Below are 7249 nucleotides of genomic sequence, written 5' to 3'. Positions count from 1 at the left end.
AAGCCATAAATGAAGAATTAGAATAAAGATCAAAGTAAAGTTAATAAATGAAGAACAAATGGAATGTTTAAGAGAGAGTGAAGTAAATGCGATATTGCTAAAAAGTTTGAACAAATCCGTCTATTGATTTAACATTGAATGCTCCTATAAATAGGAGTACATGAAACATGGTACTAACCTATTACAAACATAGGACTGGATAAAAGAGTTACATTTGACACTCTGAATATTCGTGTTGACAAATAAAGCTAAGTCCTATGACTAGTTAAATCAGACAAGAGACAAATACATTTAATGCATAAAGACAAAAGATGGATTCCGGAACAGCAAGCATTCCGGACACAAGGTTCATTCCGGAATGCCTTCACTTTCTTCACATCACCAACTTAACATCAGGTCCGGATACTAACAGATTTCGGAGCAGACTTCATTTCGGAACTACAGATGACTTCGGAATTGACAAAAGGATTTAGGATTGCTAGAGGTTCACTTTCAGGTTCCAATAATCTCCCCCTAAGTGAACTTAGCAATCAAGTCAGCTTAGATCGATTCTTCCTTGATGAATGTGTAGGCTTGGAACAACCATTCTCGGACTTCAATGTAGTCAACTGACTCACAAACTTTGCTTTCACTTGTTCCGGAGCTTCAGACTTGGACGTACGGCTGATGAACTTCCGAAGATCTTTTGTTGGAACTAGGTGTTTGTCAAGGACTCTGAAAAAGTCCTTTTTGTTTGTCCTTTTCTTCTTGTACACAAACCCTAGAACCGGATCATCAATAGGGCCTTCAGCTAGAAGTTCAGCTTCCGGAAGCACATATTCAATCTTGGCAACAAAATCTTCAGAGCAGCATGGTAAGCACCCATGCTGATATCATCTTTTTGGAGTCCTCGAAAGTGAGAAGCTAAAGTGAGAATATCATTCGGATTCATTTTCGGGAAGTCAGCATCGGTGATGGTTTGGTTAGTTGGTTTGTTTCTGACAACATGGTACCGGAATAGTGGACAACTGAGTTCGAATTTGGTGAGGGTCTTCCTTCCGTACCCAGAAATCTTTGTAATCTTTTTCCTCGTCCATACTTCCTTTAGGGGAAGTGCATTCTTGGCATATAAAGTTTTTAACCTTTCTCGCTCTGTCCGGATGGTGACCTCCGGATTGTCATTGGGATGGAGATGAGCAAATTTGATGTAAATTTGCTCAAGGGAGAGAGAGGAAGATCAAGTTGTTCCGAATCATCGGAAGGAATGTCATAGTACATAAAGGGTACTATGTTGACATCCTTAAGAATACCTTCACGGTAGAGAGGAGAAATGACACGCATCGGATCAGGATTGTCTTTGAGCACTTGGATCTGGATGCTATCTTCTAAAGCTTTGTTACTTTCCTCCTGAGACCATCCAAGTTTTTGCTTTGGTGGAGGTCCGGAGTGGAAGGCTTCATGTTCGGCTGTGATTGGGAGTCGGAAGAGGTTCTTCCGGAATGGCATCAGGGATCCGGAGTGGAGAACCTTCATCTATCGGAGCAATTTTAGGGTCCGGAATTGGAGGTGACACTGAAGGGGTGGCTCGGAAGGCTTGAGCAGTCATAAAGGATTTTGCCTTAGGGGTTGTTTGATAGTTACTGACTAAGTAAGATCTGACTGAGTCACAAGTTCTGACTGCAATGGCTTCTGACTGAAACAATATTGATTGATTACATATCTGACTGACCGTTTTAAATGTTAAAATTACCATTTTGCCCTTCTGTTTTGTTTTGTGCTTTATAAATTCTATAAGTTTGAGTACAATAAAGGTTATACATGCACAATCTATTTCAACTTTCAATGAAAAGAAAACATAATATTTATAATATTACTACATGCACCATCTATTTCAGATTTGATAAAATTAAATGGACATTGATTCTTTGTTTTCCCTGTGTATAAATATACTCTATTTCATATCACATTTTTTAATCTGATACGTTGGTACCTAAAGTAGATGATGACAATAACTATTGATCACGTAATCGAAAAGGACCTTTACCACATTGGATTCCTATTTTACTTTAAACTCTTCCAAGTTTCGGTGGTCAAAAAACAACTACTACCCTTCACTAGATCACTCCATTTCTAATCTTCTTCAACCAGATTTGAGTTTTCTAGCATGTTTTGAGAAACAATTTGGCATCATATGCAACACAAAATCCACCCAGCAGTGATATACCCCCATACAGTGCCCTTGTTGAAGGGCCTTTAAAGTAGTTTTGGGAGATCTCTGGTATGATATAGCCCAAGGAAGAATATGAAAATGAGGCAGAGAAAACTCAAATTTGAAATACTCCAATCTGATGCAAACATCCAATCTTCACCAAAAGCGTCATCCGATTTTCACCAATTTCATAAAATTGATTTCAATGTCAATTATAGAAAATCGATTTCCGATCTTACCGATGGGTAGGCAGAGGTCGGCGAACTTTGAACTTGGTCAGCGCATCTGCTGAGGCGACGACGATGAACTTGGCCGGTAGGAGGAATTGCTTGAAGTCGTTGTGTGGAACAGTGGAAGGAAGGAGGAGCCATTTGAGAGGAGAACCAGATGCGTGTTCTTTTATTTAGGGCATAAAAGTCACTAAAACATCACATAATTGTTTAGCTTCTTTTTTTTATCAAACCGAGTTAGGAGGTGGGTAAGAAATTTCTGACCGGGTCAGACAAAATTACCATCTATCAAACATGCTGATTGGACCGAGTCACCCAAAAAGTGTTGACCGGACCCAGCCAGCACAGTATCAAACAACCCCTTAGCCATTATGATTCCCCTTCGAAGAACATCAGGTAAAGAGGAAGGCCAAGATACTACAGACCAAATCCTCTTTTCTTCTTCGGTCATCACCTTTGGGAAAAGTTTCTTTGGGGCTTCGAGAGCAAGAACTACATTAGTGACATATTCCTCTTCGTCAATGTCATCATCATCATCATTGTTCCCTAGAAGTCCGAAAAGAACTTGGACTTCATTATCGGAATTGATGTCTTCATCTCGGAGTTGAAATTACAAGACACGCTTACATGGTTGACTTAGACCTTCTCCCCCTCTTGCATCGGTGGCCTTGGAAACCGGTGCAAGTGTCAATGAATCCTTCGGGTCAGAAAACTTGTCAAACACCTTTTGAAGACCGATGTTGAGTTGAAGAGTGAGAGTATCATAAGCTTCAGTAGTTGGCGCTTGGGAGGAGAGATGATCAAATAAATGTCCAAGGATAACAAGCATCTCATCAAACTTGCGATTCGGAACATTAACAATGTTCCAAGTGGATCACAGCAATTTGATGAGGACTTGCTGGATGATCAAGTTCATTTCGTCCTTCTTCTTAATTTCCTTCTCCAGCCTCTGAATCTGCTTCTCATGACGAACATGGGTCTGCTTGATAAGATCATTGGTAGTAGCAACCAAGTCATCATGGACCTTGAGCATTGTGGTGATTGTATCGAGATAGTGCTCAACAGAGGCATCATATTTTGCTTCAACTTCTTCGATCAAATGTTTAAGCCGGAGGGAGATCAGTTGATCTAGTTGAGCTTCTCGTTCAGCTACGGAAGTTCCAGACTGTTGTGAGAAGGACTGGAGAATTGCGTCTAGCTTGGAGTCCAATCCGGAAACCTTTGTATCAATCTTGGTGTTTAGCCCAGCCAAGGAAATCTCGAGAGATGTGATGTAACATCCTGTTTCAGATCGTCCGAGATCAGGGTTCATGGGCTGCAACCCGGACATGAGGAAGTCTCGGGGTTGCGACGAGTTGCTGGAAGCGTAGAGCATCTTGACACCTTCCCGTGGATATAAGGTTCGTTGGAAACGAACTTGTAACGAAGAAGCCACGATAGTTTGAAGATTTGGCAAGTTTAGTCCTTTAAGTGGAAAAGATGGCAGCAGAGTACGCTGGGCGTACGTGTGTGTGTACGCTTAGCGTACTCATGCGCGTGACTTTTAAGCGGACCCACCTAGTACTCTTGGCGTACCAGAGGGTACGCTGGGCATACTAGGCACAAAAGGAAAAACCCTAATTGACGAGTGTGTCACACCCCCAAACCAAGGATGGCGGAAACGTCCGGGGGTGGCGGACTTCATGTGTAGTATCATAACAACGAGTATAATAGTGATCAAAGCAAATACAACCATCATATATATAATTGAAAAAGTTCCATCATAGTATGTGATTACATGTTTCAAAATCAATTACATTATGATGACAAAAATGAAAAGTTTGACGTCTTAACGTCCCATCCCCAAAAGCGGTTGATTTCCTGTTTCACTGATTTCCTGAGAATACAAGTAGTTTTAAAAAAAAAAGTGTCAACAATTAAGTTGGTGAGTTCATAAGCTTTTGAAAGTAGAGTTGAAAAGCCTTTGCTTGTAATAGTATTGTATAACCAAGAAAATCCAATATTTTCCTTGAAAAGTGTTACGTAGTCTTAAATCCGAAGACCGAATGTAAGTGTAAGTTTTGTACTAGTAATGATATGTGTAGTTTTAAATAAATAAAACCCATTTTCAATGTAGTATTTCCCCGTAAACTTTATGTTTCGTTAACTCCCTATATGAGTCGTTATAACCATACTATGACTAACTGAACCTGCTACGACGTTTTTCGGGCGCCGGAAAGATATGACATTTGTTACTCCTGGCCTGCCGACCGGAGTGTTGTGAACAGCTGGAGTGTGGGGTGTCAGTCCCAATATAGATCTATACACAAACTATCACGTTCTCCCTACAAGAGACTCTGGTTATAACTATCAGGAATTGAACCCGTACTCTAGGAGTACTATGAAGAATGTCTCACAATTTACGTTAACGAGTTTACGTGTGTGTGTATATAAAACCCTTTATGTGTAGTAGAAAAATGAATCCCATTTATGTATGTGTTTGAAATGTGAAAAACCATAACTATACCTAATATAGTTCGTTGGGTGTATTTATAATGTGAAGTCCATAACTATGCCTCTTATAGTTCATTTTATGTGTTTGTAAAGTATACAATACTTATCATGAATAACCACTTCTGTTTAGGATGTTAAACTAACATTAAATACAATCAACATTTAGAAACTTATTGATTTACACTTTGCTCAACATGTTAGAAAGTGTTGATAGAATTGTAAACTGTTAACTAAACTTTTAACCTTTCTGCACTGTTTTGGAAAAATCACAGGATAATATACGGACTCGAAAACTAAATCTGTAAACTCTGAGAGTTTAGAAATTGTGTCTAGTTTGTACATAATTTTTATTATGATTTTTAGTAACCTCTAACTTGTGTGACAATGTCTATATTCACAGACTGGTCCGAATTGTTTTTGAAATGATAGGTTGTTTCGTAAAAATCACCATAAATTGTAGAAAAATCGTATGGAGATGTGCAAGTAGTCATTTTAAAGGTAAAAACTTGAACTATTTGCATGTGAAACAGTTTTGAAAGACAAAACGTTTAACATGTTCAAAACAGTCCGTGAATGAGACCCAACTCTTCTATGAAGAGCTGAACCATGAGTTTAAGTTGTATTAAGGTGTTTTAACTTGTATTACCCCCCTAAAACTTGAAGAAAACATGAAAATGTAGGGGTATGAACTCACCTTGACTGATTTCTTGGGATGGATGATGAAGAAAGGAAGTTTCCAAGTCAAGAACACTTGGAAGATGTTTGAAGATTTGAAGATCTAGGAACAAATATGACGATATTTGTATAAGAATTCCATGATTTGGGTGAAAGATTGTAGAATATTCAAGTGTAGGAGGAAGATACTTACCAAATGTATAGGAAAAGCTCAAGATCAGCCTTGAAATCTCGAGTTTTGAGAGAGAGGAAATGAGAGAGAGAGATATGTTTGCTTTTGGTGAAAGAGTGAATATCTTGGAGGAGAAGCTTGAAATGAAGAAAATGAATAAAGGAGATGCCTTTTTGGCCGTGAATTAGAAGGAAGGGGGAAAGAGGTTGTGTGGGGTGGGTGGAATGAGTTATGAGGGGTGGTAATGGGGGAACATGGATTTAATTAAAGGTGTTCTACTTTTAGGGTTTGTGTAAGTGCATATATGTGTCTTGTTTATGTTGGGGGAACATTGTATTAACTAGTGACTTTCTATAAAAAAAAAAGTCAACCCTTTATAATTTCTTGATATTTTTATAAAAATGGTGGTGTTTTATAAAATAAATATGGTATAAAGGACGTATAAAATATTTAATTTGAATTATAAATATTCAAACTATTATAACAAGCATTATCATCAAAATAATAATACATTATATGAAAGTTAGGTTGAATTTCCAAATTTTGGTTCGTTAAAAGTTTGTGTTTAGCCGGGTATAAACTTTGTCGTATTTGGTGACGAATTTACCAAAAGTTTGTGTTTGTAGCCTTTGCTATGATTTTTGCCCCCTAGTGTTAGGTTTATGAACCCGTTACGAGTATTATTTATTCCTAAATAGTATATAGCTGAATTATCAAGTTTTTACGTTACTAACTCTAACTATGGTTTTTATTTGATAATTGGTAAAAAGATAGATACTTTGTATTATAATTGCAAGTTGTACATTAGGAACATTAAGAAAACATAGTGCTTATCCTAAAATCTTAATACTAGTCGTGTTGACTTGGTTGACTTGTTCATTTTGTTTGATCCAAAGTTGACAGTTGTCACAGAGTGTCCCTATATAAAGAATGAGATGGCCTCATTCTTGGCCACCATTCTTAGACAACAAACCTTCCTAACCCTAAATCATCGTTCTTGAGCTTGTGTGTGACCATTGTGAGCTTATAAGTGTTCTTGTGGGATTTTTGGAGTGAAGAAGGAGCATGGAAGAGAATAGAGTTGGAGTCCATGCTTTGGATCTGACCTTTTCTGTGGTTGGAGCATCATTTGAAGGTATAAAGCTCAAAGTTTTTCCATCCTTTTTGTTTTGTGCATGATATGGTCCATTTTAGGGTTTTTGGTCCAAAAGCTTGAGACTTTATGAGTTGTTGCACTCCAGAGCCTAATACATGTCCTTTTAAGGGTTTCTAGTGAAGAGGATCCATAAAAATGAGGTCTTGGACGTGAGAACCACCTCATGCATGAGATATGAGTATTTTGAGTCAAGAGAATGAGAGTTTTGGGTGTTTGTGACTTTATCAGCCATGCAAAGGCTTAAAGTCCCTGACTTTATGGAGTAAGAGCCATTAGGGAGCCCAGATCTGAGAAATGAGCTAAGGTCTTAACGGGTTAAGACCAAGAGAATGGAT

The sequence above is a fragment of the Lactuca virosa genome, chromosome 6 (genome assembly GCF_052849685.1).
Source record: "Lactuca virosa cultivar CGN04683 chromosome 6, Lactuca_virosa_CGN04683_v6, whole genome shotgun sequence".
Lineage (NCBI taxonomy): Eukaryota > Viridiplantae > Streptophyta > Magnoliopsida > Asterales > Asteraceae > Lactuca > Lactuca virosa.
This window is presented reverse-complemented; position numbering follows the sequence as displayed.